We start from the raw sequence: 19,342 nt of genomic DNA, 5'->3' as shown, positions 1-19,342 counted from the left end.
GGTGGGTTTTTCAGTATGAAAATAGACCATGTGAGAGTCAAGTGGAAGCAGCTGAAGGTTCCCGTGTCAGTACTGGGGGACCTCGCCCACTGGGCAGCAGGCTATCACACGTCATGGTCTTCACCGACGCCTCCCTCACGGGAAGGGGGGGACGTATCGGACCGACGCAGTAGGGGGCAGCTGGCAAGACAATGCTGCCCGGTCTGCACTACATATCAATGTGTTGGAATTGAAGGCAGTGCTTCTAGTCCTCAAGCAGCTCGGCCACCTTGTGGTGGGCGAGCATGTTTTAATCAGGACGGACAGCACGACGGCAGCGTCGTATGTCAACAGACAGGGAGGAGTACGCTCCCCCCATCTACACCGGGCGGCGGTCGAACTCTGGCTATGGGCGTCTCTCAATCTGCGCAGCCTGAGGGCTCTCCACATCCCCGGCAGGGAGAATTTGGGTGCAAATATGATGTTGCGGTGCGGTCCTCACCCGGGCGAGTGGGGACTACGTCCAGACATAGTCAGACAGGTCTGGGACCGATTCGGGGAGGCCACGGTGGACCTGTTTGCGAGCAGTCAGTCCTACCAGTGCCCCTTGTGGTTCTCGGTCAGTCGGAAGGACAACCCCTCTCTGGGAGTGGATGCCTTCTCGATGTATCCGTGGCCGCCCGGGATTCTGTATGCGTTCCCCCCATACACCTGATAGCTCAGCTGTTGGAGCGGGTACGCCGGGAGCGCAGGACTTTGATCCTGGTCGCGCCGGACCGGGGCACAGCTGTGTGGTTTCCGGCCCTGATTCAGCTCTTGGTGGCCCTGCCGTGGCCTGTTCCGTGGTCACCGCAGGCCCTCTTTCAGGCACGCGGAACTCTGTTTCTGCCTCCTGTTCTGGGGCAGCCTTTAATGGTTTGGCTGCTGAAAGGGTGAATCTGGATGGGATGCGTCTTAACCCTACTGTGGTTAACACCATCCAGAACGCGCACGCTCCGTCCACTACCACGGTTTACGCAGGGAAGTGGCGTATGTTTTTTGAGAGTGGTGTGAGGTTGGGGGCCTGGACCCAGTGTCATGCCCCCTGGACTTGGTTCTTTCCTTCCTCCAGTCTATCCTGAATAGGCTGTCGGCCTCGACAGTGAAGGTATACGCTGCAGCTATATCTTGTCATGTGGGCTTTGAGTGGTCGAAGACAAAAGATTGGATGGGTTTTGGCTGTCCTAACTGGGGTGGGTAGTTCATTCCACCATTGTGGGGCAAGGACTGAGAATAGGCGACTTCTCTTTGATGACCCTCCCGGAGCTCGGATATGAGTAGGTCTGAGGCGGCCAGAAGATGCAGAGCGTAGGGGTCTTGAGGGTGTGTAGTTAGAGACCATTGACCGTTGATATTGATAATCACAGATGCATCAAAATTACTCTCCCCAGTAGTACTTCTGGGAAGAATGCAGTGGCAAACTTTGTTAGTTGTCCAGCTCCTTCAATACCAATGGCTCCGGTTCGCAAGGTCCATGCATTCATCTTGTCGTTTTTGTACTCTCGTCATCAAGTCCTGTGTTTGTTCTAATGCTACAACTCAATCCATGGTGTCACTTATTGGAGGTGACAACAATAATTTATTTGGTGCTTATCTGATAATATCCAATAATGAAAGGTAGAAAACCTCTTTCAGATGTTTATTCAAAAGTGAATCAAGCTATAGTTACAAACAGAAAAAGAAACACGTTGCAAGGAAAAAGGTACATTGCAACGTGCAGAATATACTGTTTTTGATTGATTGATTGAAAACTTTATTAACAGATTGCAGAATGGGTACAGTACAGCTCAATACATACAATTGTTAAGGGGATGCAGACCAGAGAAAGACTTTCGTCTTGTTTACATCAGAGTCCCCCATTTTCAATTCATCATAACATATATGACACACATGACATACAGATAGACAGTACTGCTACATCTATACATTTATGACATACCAGATTTGCAAATACAGTACTGTTTCTGATACAAAAAGTGTCCAGAAAAGAGTGTATATACATTTGATGTAGAAACTGTACATTGGAGGAGGTTGGGTAGGTGGGGTGGGGTTGGGTTGGGTGGGGGGGGGGTGGGGTCACTGTACATTGGAGGTGGGGGGGGGGGGGGGGGGTTGGGTAGGGGGTGAGTGGGGGACACTGTACACTGTACATTGTAATACTGACAAAGCCATTGGTAATTTACTGTACAACTGGGTTAGGACATTTGTGGGGGCCAGTTTCGAATTGCAGTCTCCCGTAGGTTTTTGAAGCTTAGCACAGTGAATGGAAGTGGACAGTGCCGGTTAGCCTAGGCATTGTCCAACTAACACTTCTCAAGGCTAACCGGCACAGTCCGCTTCCATTCATTGTGCTAAGCTAGGCTAACATGCAGCCAGATAGCTTTCTACTGAACCCACAGAGAGGAAACTGGTATCTATCTTATTGTCTCTCTCTGGAGAAGACGATAAGCAATTGCCCCCAAATGTAGGCGTGTTCCTTTAACACAGTAAATAACAGTTCATTGTAGACACTGTCTATGTAATTTACAATATATGTAATTATAGACGGATAGATATGGTAGATAGATATGGTAGATTTATAGATATTCTTACATTAGCAAAAAACTCTGACATTAGCTTATTCAGATTAAATGTCACTAAGCACTACCTCCCGTGAAGATTGCAACTCCCATTGCCTTTTTGGAAAATCCAGATGAAGGCAATGTTGTAAAAATCTGTTTAACTTGCTTCATGCCAAGTACATCCGTTTAGTATGGTATCAATCAAAGTTTCTCTCAATAAATGGTTTGGTTGTATATAAATGAACAAAACTAAGACAGTGCTTTCCTTCTTTGTGTCTACTCCATTGAAGAAGAACCGGACCCAAAGCATTATTGAGCAAAAGCTGAGCTATTTAACATATTATGACTGCGTAATAATAATTTCATACAGACTGAAACACTGTGAGAAGCACACATATAATATAAATGTACGACTTTGCTGCAGTCTCTATATTTTGTCATAGCCGGCACCTTGATACACGATAAGACCATGTGTTTGTGAAGTGTTGGTGTTGTAAGTTATTTATTGCGTTAAGCAACTCTATGTGGTCTGTCACTTATGTCATGCTTTTGACCATGATTTAGATATTGAGGGCTCAACACTGCAAGACAAGTTGCAAAGGAGAGTAAGTCAGCGAGGCTGAGTATGAGGTATGAAGTGTCAGACAGCACAGCAAAAACACGCTGCCAGCACACCTTTGATGTGCCCTTTCCTTTTGGTTGAGCACCTGCCTCCTAAAATGTTTTTGCACATCCCTGGAGTCACTCTTTTCACGCTCTGTGTACATTCACACACACACACACACACACACACGCACGCACGCACGCACGCACGCACGCACGCACGCACGCACGCACGCACGCACGCACGCACGCACACACACACACACGCACACACGCACACATGCACGCACACACGCACACATGCACACAGACAACATACACACACGCAGTCACAAAGTGTGCTACACTGACTCCAGAATGCCAGACTCTGACGACTGCTGATTATTTTGGTCCAAAACAAGGACAAGCATGGTTAAGAGAAATGAGGGCCACTTGACTGACTTCCATATTAACAAACGTCAGCTTAAATGTCCCCAACCAGATATTGCTTCAGACAACACGTCCCTCTGACCTAATCGCTTCTGAGATAAATACATCAAAGTCGTTTCACTTGAATGAATTTCAAACATGTTTTCCCCTGATCGAGGAAAGGAGGTGAGGCTCCATTGAAGCGCGATGAGCGTCGGAGGGCCCTATCACGTCATATATCAACTCCACATCCCATTGCCGGATCTTCTTTCAATATGTTATCGCCAGCCTCTGTCAAATACCAGTACAAATGAGAAAACAATGGGGAGAGGAGAACAAGTTGTTGAATATTCATAGTGAAGGATAAGGATTCAACTGGGACACTTTGGGGCTTTATCGGCGCTAACAGGATCTAAGCCCTGGTAATTCATGCTAAATCCAAACCCAATCGGCCCAGTGCTGCTTCTGCGGGAAAACCCCCCAGAAAACAGAATAGACTTGGGTCGAATCTCCAGAGTGTTTCGTGATCCGTTTTCCTGTGTCAGAATGCGCTGGTTGAGATATGCTCTCGCTACCGACCTACTTCCCTCTGCATCACGTTTTGAGCAGGAAGCCAAGAAAAGACAACATGCAGGAATCAAGAAAATATATCTTGCGTCTCATTTGAGGAGGATGGGTTTTTTCCCCTCCAAGAGCCTCTCAGCACTTCTGGGCAAACAGCTTTGAGATTCATCCGTGTTGAGGCCCAGACGCTCCTCTCACAGGCAGTGAATATGCAACCTTGGGAAATACTCCAGTCGGCATATTTGTTGTTCCGACCCCACGCTCTGCTGCTCCCCCATCTAGAGCAGTTGACCTATGGAGACTTTGCCTTGGCCATTTCTCAAAACGGAGCGCTTCCTTCGAGACCCAGCTAAAGGTATTAGTATCTGAATGGGCGACCTTTCCAAAGGGCTTCTGGGTGAAAGGAAGTGACCCACGTGGCCTGTATCTTTTCTCCAGTGGATAGATTGTCAATGTGTGTACACTTTTGTCTGCAAGTGTGTGTGTGTGTGTGTGTGTGTGTGTGTGTGTGTGTGTGTGTGTGTGTGTGTGTGTGTATGTGTATGTGTATGTGTGTGTGTGTGTGTGTGTGTGTGTGTGTGTGTGTGTGTGTGTGTGTGTGTGTGTGTGTGTGCGCGCGCCGCGCATGTGTACGTTTGTCTGTTTGGCCATATCAGAAAACAACATAGCAGGATTATTTTGAGTGACAGGCTGTGTCACTCAAAGGAATCCTGCTATGTTTTCTGATATGGACAAACACACACGCGCGTACACACACACACAGGTTTATCACTCGTCAGAAAACCCCTATCGATCAGGTTTTGTTCTCGCTTTTGATTCATTGGCGATCAATATCGAGCAAGGTTATAGATCATAAAAAGTGCAGAGTGGTCAATCAGGGGTTTTGATTGATGTTAGGAGCTAGTGTAGTATATTCCTATATGAATATCTATTAATTACAGCAAAGTGAGGTTGTTAACTAGAGGAAGGAAAAGATCACAGTGTGATAGAAACAATGGTCCTCATCTGGGCTCCCAAATTTAGCCAGTAGAGAATAAGTTGTATACAGCCAGACAACCGGTAGCTATGGTCCAATATTCATTTAATTGCAGCGTGGGCCGAGATGGAATAATGCATTGGTTACCCACAGGACACTTCAAGCACAATACATGAGTTGTACAAAAGGATTTGATGAGGTTAAATCACAATAGCCCTCGTTGGCTTTTTACATCAAAGACAATAATGTACATTTACAGATACAGCACTCAAAACTCAAACCTCTCATGCCTCTCTACCACTCTCTACCACTCCTCTATTGTTCTTGACCGGGCCAGATTTCACACCTCCACTTCCTCCCACAGGCTGGGCAGATTTTCATCTTACATTTTTATTCGTCCCAAATGTCCCAGCCCCATCAGATTTCTTAGCTTTTTTCACTGTTTACTTATCATGCATTGCAACACTAATATATGGTCAGTACCCCAAGTCAGACTGCCCATATAAAAATTATTTTGGGGGTCTGAGGGCAGTAGCCCCCGACCCCCTCCCTGGGGAAGCACTTAAGTTAACTACCCTCCCTTTGTTCCCCCAGCCAACACCCCCGGAAAATTAACACCTGAGTAGACTTAAGTGGCACACAAGCAGCAACAAGCAGCAGACAGGCAGCAGAATTGGTTTGATTTTTGAGCGCTGCGTCTGTAGTCATGTTATGTTAATGAAATAAGAATGTACTAAGCCATACATATGGGCACAACCCGGTCCTAAGGTAGGAATCTGTACATGTTACTCTAACCAACAATAATGAGTAACTTTCCCAACACTGGATTCTACTCACATGTATAACAGCACATTCTCTGGTGGCTCGATGGAGGCTCAGCCGGACCCCCCTGGGGACGGGTCGGTGGGCTGGCCTCCCAACTAACTGCACTGCTCCAATACTTATAGGCCCAATATGACCTTCCTATCTTTCAACTGGTTCAACCAATCACATGTATCTTCTTGTTGGGGCTGCTCTGCCCCCACATGTCCTTGTGGAGGCCGGTGTCGGTGGCCCCCTCCTTTTTGGGCCGTGGCTTCTTATTGACAGAGGCCTGTCTCCTCTGCAACCACTTCAACATTCCTCCATGCACCATTTTGACTTTCCCACACATATGGTTCATGCAATGACCTATAGATCTCTAACATCACCCCAGTACAGTCATTGCTTCTAGGCTGATATCAAACATCATAGGAGCAGCACCAACCTTTATTTACCAGACTGAATCTTTATAATATAACTGTGATTTGAAGGAAATGGCTTTATTACTTCCAGTTTTGACATTCCTAAAATGGTATTCTTCTTTGTAAGTTATTTTCTAATTTGTTACTATAATCTTGTTATTATTCCAATATTGTTTTTCATTCTAAACTAATATAATGCAATTATGTTTCCTGTGACCTCTAATCTTGGTTAGCGCAGCTGTCTTTACTGCTATACTGAGTCACCGTTTTTCTGTGGTGTGTGACTGAGTAAACAATGTCGTCATGAGGTGTCGCCTGGTGGTGTTCAACTGATGAGGTCTGATGACTTCAGCCTTAATAGTGCTTGTGTTGAAAACATTAACCCAGTATAGTCAGTGCTTCTTAGGTTAATACTATTCAATTCACAAGAGCCATCCCAAAAACCCCATCTACCAAACTGGCACTTTGTATTTTCTGAATCTATTATTGTAAAGATTCAACCACATTCTTACAGAGGCATTTCCGCTTTTTGGTCTCTTCTTGCTGTGCTCAACTGTCACATGTCTAGGTGTTTGGTTTCCTGTGGGGGGTTGGAATGGCTCCCCTGTTACAGCTTGTTCCATCACTCTTGAGAGTCCATGTGATGAACATTACCATCACTACAGATACTTTTAGTTTTCTGGGCTAATCTAACATTTTTGATTATGAATTTATGAAATTATGAAGTCAAGTTTACCACACTAGGTAATACAGCACATATGAAGCTGACTTCAGAGGAGCCAAAGACTCGCCGCCATACATTGTTTATTTAACAGCAATGGATTTGTGATGGACTCCAACACTCCCACATACACACTCTCTCACACACTCTCACACAAGCCTGACTTTTTCTTTGACTTTAATGTTTTAAAGTTTCAAAAAGAGCGTGCTGTTGGGGGAGGGGGTAAGAATGTGAGGTTTAACCGTAAATTTGGGAGTCTTTTATGCTTGGTTGGCTGTAACTGCAGATGTTTTTAAAAAACATTTCAAGAGATGTCTAAAACCCTGTTTTTCACAACTTCATAAAGGCTCAGGGGTGGGGCAGATAGATAGAGAGAGAGAGAGAGAGAGAGAGAGAGAGAGAGAGAGAGAGAGAGAGAGAGAGAGAGAGAGAGAGAGAGAGAGAGAGAGAGAGAGAGAGAGAGAGGGGGGGGGGGGGACGCCTGTAACTGTTCCGCAACAGTAAGTTACTTCCGGGGTAGGCCTGATTGGCCCCGACAGGCACGTGACGCGGCAAACTCAGGACGCGCAACGAGGCTGCTGAGAGCTGTCGCGCGGAAATAGGCTGTCTATTGCCATTCTCTAACACAAACTCTAACCTTAACCAGCTCCTTAACAGCGCCTAAACTTAACCGTTCTAACCTTAACCAACTCCGAAACAATGCCTAACCTTAACCTTAACCTTAACCATGCCTAACCTTAACCATAGAAAGAATATTGCCATTCTCTAAGACAAACTCTAACCTTAACCAGCTCCTTAACAGCGCCTAAACTCAACCGTTCTAACCTTAACCAACTCCGAAACAATGCCTAACCTTAACCTTAACCTTAACCATGCCTAACCTTAACCGGCGAAAGAATACACGTTAAAAAAAAAATCACGTAAAAAAAAAAAATTTGATGGGATTCGAACTCGTCAACAACGGACCGCAGGACCGCAGGACCGCTGCTCTGCCAGGTGAGCTGAAGCGCTGAATGAAAATCATGGCGGATTTGGGCGGTTACATAATTCCGCAAGCTCTGCCGCTCCGCTCCGCGGAGCGTGCCGCGCGGCAGAGAAAGTTGCGCGTCACGTGCCTGTCAGGGCCAATCAGGCCTACCCCGGAAGTAACTTACTGTTGCGGATAAGCTATAAGCGGGGGGGACAGACAGAGAGGGACAGACATATAAACAAATAAGACAGACGGGAGGGAGTGAGGGGAAAAAAATAACCAAAAAGGAAACAGGGAATTATTTTTAGCATTACCATTTAGACAGGCAGCGACCAAGGCAATTTCATGTGACCTAGTAACAAATAGGCTTGTGTAGTGTTGTGAATGTGGATCAGAGGGACAGGGTCAGTGGGATAATTGGTAAATTGAGAATAATAACCCCAGCCCGTCATTACAGGGGAATATGACTGAGAATAACAATGAGCCACGATGTGCCAACTCTCTCTCATGTCAAACTTCAGAGGGAAAAGGGTGTATGTCGCCCATCTGGGTGGATCAGTGGTGGGTGGATGGACGAATCGCTAGATGGATGGACGCTTGGTAAGAGGCATGAATGATAATCACTGCAATTATCACAAACTCATAACAATTGGGATGGATGGATGGACGGATGGGTGGATGGATAGATACTGTATATAGATAGATAGATAGATAGATAGATAGATAGATAGATAGATAGATAGATAGATAGATAGATAGATAGATAGATAGATAGATAGATAGATAGATAGATAGATAGATACAGTAGATAGATAGATAGATAGATAGATAGATAGATAGATAGATAGATAGATAGATAGATAGATAGATAGATAGATAGATAGATAGATAGATAGATAGATAGATAGATAGATAGATAGATAGATAGATAGATAGATGAGGAATGAAATGAGGAATGAAATCTACTGTATGTACAGTTTGATTCTTAGAATGGAATATGGCTCCGCCATTTTGGATCAGATTTCAACACAGATGGTTGCTAAAATGTTCACAGAAGGTAGACGCACTAACTGCGCTCCAATCTATGCCAATAACGTTCAGTTATTATCCAGAGTATCCAGAGAAATAAGATAAATAATTGTATTTCATACAGAAGTAATTTGCTTGCAGGAAGCTATAATTCACTGGGTACTGTAGTTTTTAGAAAGGTCAACGCTCATTGAGAGCTCTGGATGCCCTCTTGTCATATGACTACAAATCATAATAATTCGGCGACGGCCGCTAATTCAAAATGGCGGATTTCTGCAAAATTATAAACACATTTAAAAAACAAAAATCTCACTAATAACATTTGAACCTATTGGTAAACAAACGTATTGCTGAAAATATACACTATGACTGCTGTTGTGACATGGTTAGGATGTTTACTCTTGGATACATTTGGAAAAAAAATAGCTACCTAATGTCATACAGTCTAGAGAGATTGATATGACGTGATGTCATTTGCGGTCCGCCAATGGACCCCACAGGAACAAACACTTAACTAACTTAGTAATGCGTTACTTACTGTAATTGTATTACTTTCCCAGTAACGAGTAAAGTAAGGCTTTACAATTTCCAAAATAGTAATTATATTAAGTTACTAATCTAAGTAATGCCGCATTACTGCTGTAACTGAGGGGTACAATTCCCTGACTGTATTGAGAGTATGGTATCATTAAACCACTACTTAGTTATGTACTTTAATTACTGGCCATACAGTACACGGTATATCTGGTGAACACCCACACAAGAATACGGCTTGACAAAGAAAGTTCTATTTAGAGGTATTTATTATTAGAGCAGCAACGATAGGTTACAGATTGAGAATTATGATTGCGCTTATAAGGCGAAGGACACTTAATTAAGTCAAGAGCGTAAGTCCATGAGCATAGTAAGATGGGTATAACTGACGCCACCTGTAGCATAAGAATGACATAAGGCACACTCGTAGTCAGCTGGAGATACTAAGGGGTTCCCTCCGGTTGTAAGCCAGCAGGGTAGAGGAATGTTCGGGAGCAAAGTCTGGATCAACGCGGATAACGAGGCTCCAGATACAGGAGCCAGTGCAGTAATCCCTTGGTCCGTAGACAAAGCAACAGCTATACTCCAGTATGCACGACAGCATGGATGAAAGCTAGCCAGCCTCTGTGGTCCTAGAGGCGGGCTCGATGGTGCTCCTCACAGGGTAGATCCCACACAGCAGTGGGGTAGACGGTTCTCTGCTCCAGCAGCCACAGTACCAAAGCAATATAATCCAGCCGGAAAAGGCTCTGCATTCGCCGGTGTAGGTTCTCCGGTGTACATATCCAACGGTTCTCGTCTAGGACTCCTCGGATGGCGGCACGAGTTTAGGCCGCCCAGCCTGGATAAGTGCACTAGCTAGAGTACGACGAACCGGTGGTAATGCTGGTCACTGTAGAACGGTAGCCGCACGATACACTATAAATAATAGACTATTACTTCACAATAGAATAAGTCGAACTCGACCATACAGCGTTAAACTCTGACACTTTAGCTATCTATTCGCACGCGGTTCTCAAGGCTCTATTTAGGGGCAAAGAGGCCCACTTCACAGCACGTTGTATCGTGGTGAAGGCTTCAACGTTTTTGGTCTAAGTGCTGCTGTATCCACCTGCGACATATTTATACGTAAGGTGAATAATCTAGTGCCAACCTCAGTTCTGTCTCGTATTACTGCGCAAACCTGGACATGTTGAGACATGTCTTGGCGGTGGCTTTGAACTTGCCATTGGGGGTATGGCCGTTGGCACCTAGGGGTTGCTGTCCAATAGGAGAACGAATATTATGGTCTGGCCTGTACCTAGGTAAAGGGATATTCCGTGTATATATACAAAGAATATACAAGGGATATCAGACGATATACAAATATTATACAATATATCTCAAGCAATAAATATATATATTCGGTTTAATCTGACCCTTTGTAACAGCCGCCTCCTAATTAGTCCGCACCTAATTAGATAAGCAGAGACAGATTAACCGTCTTGTCCACTACTCAATGTCCGTTGTGAGGAGTAGGGCAATTCACAAAGTCAGTGGGTCATGGTCGTCATCAAGGGAGTCAGGGAGCCTTGGCAACTCTATCAGCCTCGCCACGGGTCGGGTGTATGTCCGTCCCTGGACGAGAACTTCTGCCGCTCTGACCTTTCCGTTGGCACCAGTGATCACTTTGCTTACGCGGCCGGCCGGCCACATAGCTCGGGGTAGTGACTGGTCTATGATCATGACGACTGTGCCCTCCATCAAATTGTCTCTTTATTTTACCCATTTCTGGCGGGTCTGTAGAGACGGTAGATAGTGGAGGAGGAAACTGTTCCAAAACTTGTCAGCCAATACTTGACTGTACATCCACATTCTTCGGCCGTTCGCTTCCTCAGGTCTGTACACTGTCTGTGGGAGCGCGGGGTCCAGCCGCCCCATCAAGAGAGTGTTGGGGGTAACTGGGTCGACATCTGCTACATCACTTGAGACGTAACCGAGGGGCTTTGAGTTCAATACTCCCTCGATCTCTGTGAGGACTGTCGTGAGGACTTCTTCCGCTACGGTCTGGGCCCCAAGCACGGTGTACAGGGCTGTCTTTATTGAACGTACTTCTCGTTCCCAGGTTCCCCGAAGTGAGGGGCGTTCGGGGGGTTAAACTGGAAATCAATCTGAGAGGGAGCGAGGTGGGTCTTAAGTTCTGGGCCCATAGCTTGGAAGCTCTCTCTCAGCTCTCTTTCTCCGCCTTTGAAGTTTGTCCCGTGATCAGACAATAATATAGACGGTTTTCCTTTCCGCGCTGTGAATCTCCGGAAGGCCGTAAGGAATGAGTCCGTACTCATGGTTGGAAGGAGTTCTATGTGTATCGCTCGGGTGGTCATGCATTTGAATACAATACCCCACCTCTTCTCCGTCCCTCTTCCTTTCTTCACATACAGCGGGCCGAAGCAGTCCATACCGGTGGAGTGAAAGGGCTTGTCGCCGAGTCGGAGGCGACAGTGAGGTAGGTCAGCCATCCTGGGTATACTGGGCTGTGCTCGCCACTTGCGACAGTCTAGACAGGTCCGCTGGAAGCGTCGTACTGCTTCTCTTCCTTGCAGTATCCAATAGCGACGTCTGATCTCAGCGAAGACTCTCTCTGCCCCAGCGTGGTGCACGTCCTCGTCGTATTTCTTTATGATGAGCTCTGTAACCTTGTGTCGGCTGTTGAGGACTATAGGGAACTTGACGTCATCCGTTAAGTCCGGGGCCCTTCTCAGACGACCACCCACTCTGATGAGATCATGGGCGTCGCGCTCAGGGGCCAAGTGGAGCAGTCTGCTGTCTGACGGGACTGGCTTTGATCCCTGCAGACAGTCTAGCTCGTCGGGGAACGAGTCTCTTTGGGCTCGCTGTAGCAGAAGGAGTTCTGCTTCTTCGTAATTAGCTGCATTAATGTCAGTAGTGGAGGGAACCTCAGGGTGGTGCCACAGGAATGTCTTTAACTGCGCACTCTCAAGGGTGGGGCAGTCGTCTATGTTGGGGTCTGTGGGGACTGGTGTGTGCGTCAACCCACAGAACATAGATTTCTTCATCTCTGCCTCCTCTTGACTAGCCTCCCGTGGGGTGGGGTTAGGCCACTCTTCTTCCGGGAGCTTGAGGAACTCGGGACCGTCACTGTAGATATTGTGACGTGTGAGGTCATCTAGGGACATTACCCGTGTGATGACATCTAATGGGTTCTGTTTTGTGTCCACGTACCTCCAGCATGCTGATTCTGTTAGCTCTTGGATCTCTGTGATTCTGACTCCTACGAAGACCTTGTATCTACACGAATCGGACTGGATCCATGTGAGTACGGTCATGGAGTCTGACCACAGGATTGTTCTTTGCACCGGGATGGTGAGTTCATGTTGGATTAACGTGGCGAGTTGCGCTCCTACTAGGGCTGCGCAGAGCTCTAGACGCAGGATCGATTCTTGCTTGCGGGGGGATATCCTTGAACGAGCCAGGATGAAGGCGGTATGTATTTCTCCTCCCTCCTCTCGGGCCCGCAAGTAGGCCACCGAACCGTAGGCTACTTCGGAGGCGTCGCTGAAGATGTGTAGGTCCATCTGGCACGTCTCCAGCTGCACTGTGGGTGGGAAGTAGCTGCGGCATATGTTGACACCTGGGAGCGAGTTGAGTTCTGTTTCCCACTCTCTCCATGTGGAAGCAAGGTGGTCGGGTATGGGGTCGTCCCAGCCCTGGTCCTTGTCCCACAGCTCTCGCACAATCATTTTTGCCCTGGTGGTGTAAGGTAGAATACATCCCAACGGGTCATATTGTCTGGCGAGTGTTCTGTATACACTCCGTCTGGTGGTCGGTAGTGAAGTCGACCTTCCCTGCTCCTTGGTCAGGGGTGTGTGTCTATAATGGAGCGAGTCTGTTTTGAAGCGCCAGACTAGTCCTAATGTCATTTATTGGGCTTCACCTGGGATGGTCGCCATCCAGGTCTCGCTGCTTGCTGCCTTGTTCTCTGGGGGGAGGCTGCGCAGTACTTGAGGGTCGCTGCTGGCCCACTGCCGGAGATCAAAGCCGCCTTTGATCAGGGAGGCGCGGAGCTTGAGTAGGAGGGCCTCGGCCTCTTCTGGCGTTGAGACGCTTTGCAGACAGTTGTCCACGTAGAAACTCCTCTCTACACTTTGTCGGACCTCCTCGTCAGCTGCTGGGTCCTCTGCGGCGTGTTTTTGCAGTGCGAACGTAGCACAGCATGGGCTGCATGTGGTTCCGAAAGGGAGGACCTCCCATTGATAGATGGATGGTTGCTCATCCCCGATCCTCTCTCTCCATAAGAACCGCAGCAGGGGCTTCTTCCACTAGTCGCACCTGCAGGAACATCCCTTTGATGTCGCCGCTGATGGCCACCTTGTTTTGGCGGAAACGTAGCAACACGCCTAGTAGAGAGGGGCCGAGTGTTGGACCGGGCAAGAGTTCTTTATTCAGATTCTGTAATCCGATCTGGTAGCTGCAGTTAAACACAATACGATCCTTGCCGTTGTGGTGGACCTTGTGGTGGGGCACGTACCATGATTCGGTCGTCTGATCGGCCTCTTGAATGTCAATGGTGTGGAGGCAGCGAGTGGCTGCTGGTCGGTTGGGAGACCTGGAGAGGGGGCCTTGTAGTGTCCATCCTAGGCGGGTCTCGACTGCTGCTGGACAGCCTCTGGGCCCGATGTGGAGCCGGTCCGTTGGGACGATGAGGTGTGCGTGGTCGGATCCTATGAGCAGGGTCGGGGTGGCGCCGTCGATGAGCGGTATAGGTAGTTGACGTAGGTGCACGTATTTTTCCATCAGCTTGGGGATGGGGTAGGTGTACCGTGACAGGCCTATGTCTTGGCTGGTGAAAGCGTTAGTAATCCTATACTGCCTCTCTGGCTGCCCGCTTGCTGCGATTGTGAAGGAGACGTTTTCACCCTTTATTGTCTTCAGGTCTCTTCTTATAGTACGAATTGTCATCGTTTCTTCGCTCCCCCGCAGACCCAGCTGGGCTGCAGCGGATGCGAGGAGGAGAGTCTTTTCTGACCCATCGTCAAGGACGGCGTAAGTGTCCAGGACCTTGTCCTCGTAGCTTAATATCACTCGGACCACTTTCAAGAGCACTCGGGAGCTCCCGCTGCTGGCGGGGTCGATATACATGACATTCACTCTGGTGCTGCTTGGGGGTGCGAGTTTCTTCCCGTTGCTGTCATGCAAGACGTCCATGTGGGCGCCGTCACACCTGCTGCACCTCTTCTTCAAGCGGCACTCGGCTGCCATATGGCTGCGCGCACAGCGGTAACAGCGGCGGTTGGCTTTGATCCACTGACTCACCTCGTCAGCGGTCATCCTCTTGAAAGTGTCACATTGTGACAGCCAATGTTCTTTCCTGCATGACTGGCATACAATCTTCCACTTCTCTTTCGTCGAGGGGGTGTTGTGGTTCTTGTTCCGCGGTACTGATTCGGCTTGGTGCATGACGGTCACCAGCCGGCGGTTATCGTTGGATCTCCGAGGTCCATCTCTGGGGCTTGGTCCACTCCGCACGAACGTATCCAGTCGTAGGCTGCTGACTTCTCTCGTGAGGAAGTCGGCCAGGTCTAGGAGGGATGGCTCGGGACCGTCGGGATCACGGTGGTCTCTCTGCCGCCTAAAGCGCTCTTGGCAGGCTGGAGGGAGCTTCTCTAATATCCTTTCTACATTAGTGTTAGCATACAGTTTGTGTCTACCTTTTTCCTTTTGGGACCCCAGCATCCCTACCAGGGATTGTACCTTGATAGAGAGGTCATCCAATGATCGATTTTCTGTGGCTGGGGGGAGACGGTCAATATTCCTTATTTCTTGTATCACGTAGTCCCATATGCGTCCATAAGGCTGGTCGGGGGCTACTAGAGCCGCGGTGTATGGGGTACTTGAGTTGGAATATGCCAGCGCTATATTATGCGCTCTGGGCACCTTGAGATGCTTGAGGAGGATAGCATATTTGTACGACTCATCAGGGACGTCGGACATCATAGTCTCTAAGCACATCCGTAATTCCGTGTACTGTGCTCTGTCTTCGTGCGTAAAATCCGGGAACGTCGGTGTGCCAAGGTGCGATGCCATGGATGGCTGGCACATCGGTGAGCGTTGGGGGAGAGGCCTCCTGGGCGAGTCTCCCCGTACGTGTTGTCGTGGGCTGGTACTTGGTGGGTACCAAGGCCCGGGTACCCAGGTGCTGTTCCTCGGTGCTGGCTGTGCGTCAAACTCACCCTTGAGTTGAGTCGGGGGTTTGTAGCGCAATGCCTCGGGGGTGAAGTCTGGGCTGTACTGGACCTCCTGGTTCTGTGGAGTACGTTGCTGCTGGTGGGCTTGACCTTCCTCCTCTTCCTCTTCCTCTGCTAGGTCTTCTAGGTCTTGAAGTCGTCTATTCAGTCTCTCTGCGGCATAGGCCGGTTCTTCCCGGTTGCTGGGTCTCGTATGGACAGGTCGGGGAGGGGGTTCGGAGACGTGGATAGGCTCTTTCTGTTGGCCGGGCTCCGGGTCACTTGGTCGGGTAGGGGAAGGTGCCCTAGACCCTTGTCGTGATGATGCCCTGGAGCTCCGTGCGGAGAGAGGGGGTGTCGCCCTGGCAATCAATTGCTCCATTATCTGCGCCTGTAGCCGGTCGCGCTCTGCTTCGCGCTTGATGTGAGCGATGTCGCGCTCTGCTTCGCGCTGGGCTTGGGCTGCGTCGCGCTGTGCATTGGCGGCGTCGCGCTGTGCATCGGCGGCGGCGCGCTGGGCATCGGCGCGGTCTCTTTCAATATTCTCTTCCAAGTTTTCAAGTTTCTTTAATAGTTGTCATACAGAAGTACAGAATACTTTCATACAAAATGCTTCTTACTGTTACGCTCCAGAGACTGTGCTAGACAAGATAGTATCAAATAACATAGTATAGCATGTAATTTTAGAAGAAGAAAATGAGGTCACAGTGTTCGGTATAGACATATGTACAATGTTCTGAGTTACCATATAATATACAATACTATGCAGTGTACTAATGTACAGTACTATATAGTGCAAAGCAGAAATGGGATGAGGTACCATTTAGGTACAATTTACAGTAAGGTGTACGAGTTGTAGTGCAATCCTTCATCAATAAATATAAAGTGTGGGGAGTGGGTGCTACAGTGTGTTTGTTTAAAGTGGGTGTGTGCTATAAAGTGTGTGGAGTGGGTGCTACAGTGTGTTTGTTTAAAGTGAGTGTGTGCGTGTGGATGTGTGTGCTATGTGCGTTTGGTGGTTGTTGTTGTGTAGTGTTCATTCATTGTTCGTTTAGCAGCCTGATGGCCTGGGGATAGAAGCTTCTTCTGAGTCTTTCTGTGCTCGCCTTGAGACTCCGGTATCGCTTGCCTGACCGCAGCAGTTCAAAGAGGCAGTTGTTCGGGTGACTGGAGTCTTTAATGATTCTCTTCGCCTTGCCCTTGCAACGCTTGTTGTAAATGTTCTGGAGGGTGGGGAGCCCCCCTTCAATTGTGCGTTCGGCTGAACGTGTCACTCTTTGTAGTCTGCTTCGGTCTTGTGCAGTGCTATTCCCAAACCAGGAGGTGATGTTGCCGGTCAAGATGCTCTCTATTGTACATGAGTAGAAGTTCTTAAGGATCTTCTGACTGACTTGGAACTTCCTTAGGCGCCTGAGGAAGTAGAGGCGTTGTCGTGCCTTCTTCACAACACTGTCAATGTGTGTGGTCCATGTCAAATCCTCGGATATGTAGGCTCCGAGGTACTTAAAGCTGTTGACTCTCTCAACCGGTGCCCCGTCGATGCTGAGGGGGCTGTAGTCCTTGACCCCCGACCTCCTGAAGTCCACAATCATCTCCTTTGTTTTGCTGATGTTCAGGGAGAGGCTGTTTTCCTGGCACCATCCCGCCAGGACCTTGACCTCTTCCAGGTAGGCCCTCTCGTCGTTGGCAGAGATCAGGCCCACCACCACTGTGTCGTCAGCAAATTTGATGATTGTATTGCTACTCCGCTGAGCCACACAGTCGTGTGTGTACAGGGAGTAGAGGAGGGGACTCAGAACACAGCCCTGGGGGGCCCCTATGTTGAGGGTGATGGATGAGGAGGTGCAGTTGCCTGCTCTCACCACCTGGGGTCTGCCAGTCAGGAAGTCCAAGACCCACTGGCAGAGGTCATAGTTCAAGCCCAGGTCCCTGAGCTTGGCTATGAGTATGGAGGGGACTTCCGTCTGGAGGCGTCTGGTCTCCAGGCGTATGCGGTCGTCTTCACTCCTTTGCTGCGCCTGGAAGCGCTCTCGCTGGGTTGCAGAGTGTTCGCGTTCACTAAGGGCTTGCGCTTGGAGTTGCGCGTGAAGGCGCTCTCTTTGGTCTGCAGATTGTTCGCGCTCACTCAGTTGTTGAGCCTGCAGGCGTTCTCTTTCCATGGTAGAGTGTTCGCGCTCACTTAGTTGTTGCGCCCGGAGGCGCTCTTGTTCCATGGAAGAATGTTCACGCTCGCTAAGCGTCTGTGCTTGGAGTCGATCGCGTTCAGTGGAGGCTGCCAGGGTGGCGATGAATTCCTGCGCCAGCATCTTGTCCGCTTCGCTGGGGGAAGACACTGATGGAGGTGATCGGCTTCTGACAGTGCTCGTTGGAGATCTGTTCTCTTGGCGCGCCCCGAGGTCTATCTCATGGACGCGCTTCTCTTCTGGTAGTGGGTCGGGTTCCGTCCCTGGAGCGCTTTCTTTATCCTGGAGCTCTCCGGGGACCGTCCCGTTGACGTTGTCTGGGGGTATAGTCATGTCATGTCCCTCCTGGTCCCCCCCGTGAGCTTGGTCAGTTACGTTAGAACCCACTAGGGTCTCTACTGGCAAGGTCGCCTGGTCGGTAGGATTTGACATGCTTTTACTATCCGCTTTTCCCGCATTTAACGTCTGTATAAAGCTAGGTATTAGACTGGCAGCGTAGTCCTCTAGGTAAGGAGGTGGCTGACGTCTGCGCTGCGGGCGTTCTAGCTTAGGAGAGCCGTTTGTGGAGTGTTCACCGCTGGCCATGGTTAATATCAATATTATATTTAGATATTACACTGATATTCATCCGGCTCGAAGGACCAATTGTAACTGAGGGGTACAATTCCCTGACTGTATTGAGAGTATGGTATCATTAAACCACTACTTAGTTATGTACTTTAATTACTGGCCATACAGTACACGGTATATCTGGTGAACACCCACACAAGAATACGGCTTGACAAAGAAAGTTCTATTTAGAGGTATTTATTATTAGAGCAGCAACGATAGGTTACAGATTGAGAATTATGATTGCGCTTATAAGGCGAAGAACACTTAAGTAAGTCAAGAGCGTAAGTCCATGAGCATAGTAAGATGGGTATAACTGACGCCACCTGTAGCATAAGAATTACATAAGGCACACTCGTAGTCAGCTGGAGATACTAAGGGGTTCCCTCCGGTTGTAAGCCAGCAGGGTAGAGGAATGTTCGGGAGCAAAGTCTGGATCAACGCGGATAACGAGGCTCCAGATACAGGAGCCAGTGCAGTAATCCCTTGGTCCGTAGACAAAGCAACAGCTATACTCCAGTATGCACGACAGCATGGATGAAAGCTAGCCAGCCTCTGTGGTCCTAGAGGCGGGCTCGATGGTGCTCCTCACAGGGTAGATCCCACACAGCAGTGGGGTAGACGGTTCTCTGCTCCAGCAGCCACAGTACCAAAGCAATATAATCCAGCCGGAAAAGGCTCTGCATTCGCCGGTGTACATATCCAACGGTTCTCGTCTAGGA

The sequence above is a fragment of the Notolepis coatsorum genome (assembly GCF_963971535.1).
Source record: "Notolepis coatsorum genome assembly, chromosome: 7".
Classification (NCBI taxonomy): Eukaryota; Metazoa; Chordata; class Actinopteri; order Aulopiformes; family Paralepididae; genus Notolepis; species Notolepis coatsorum.
Note: the sequence above shows the minus strand (reverse complement) of the source record.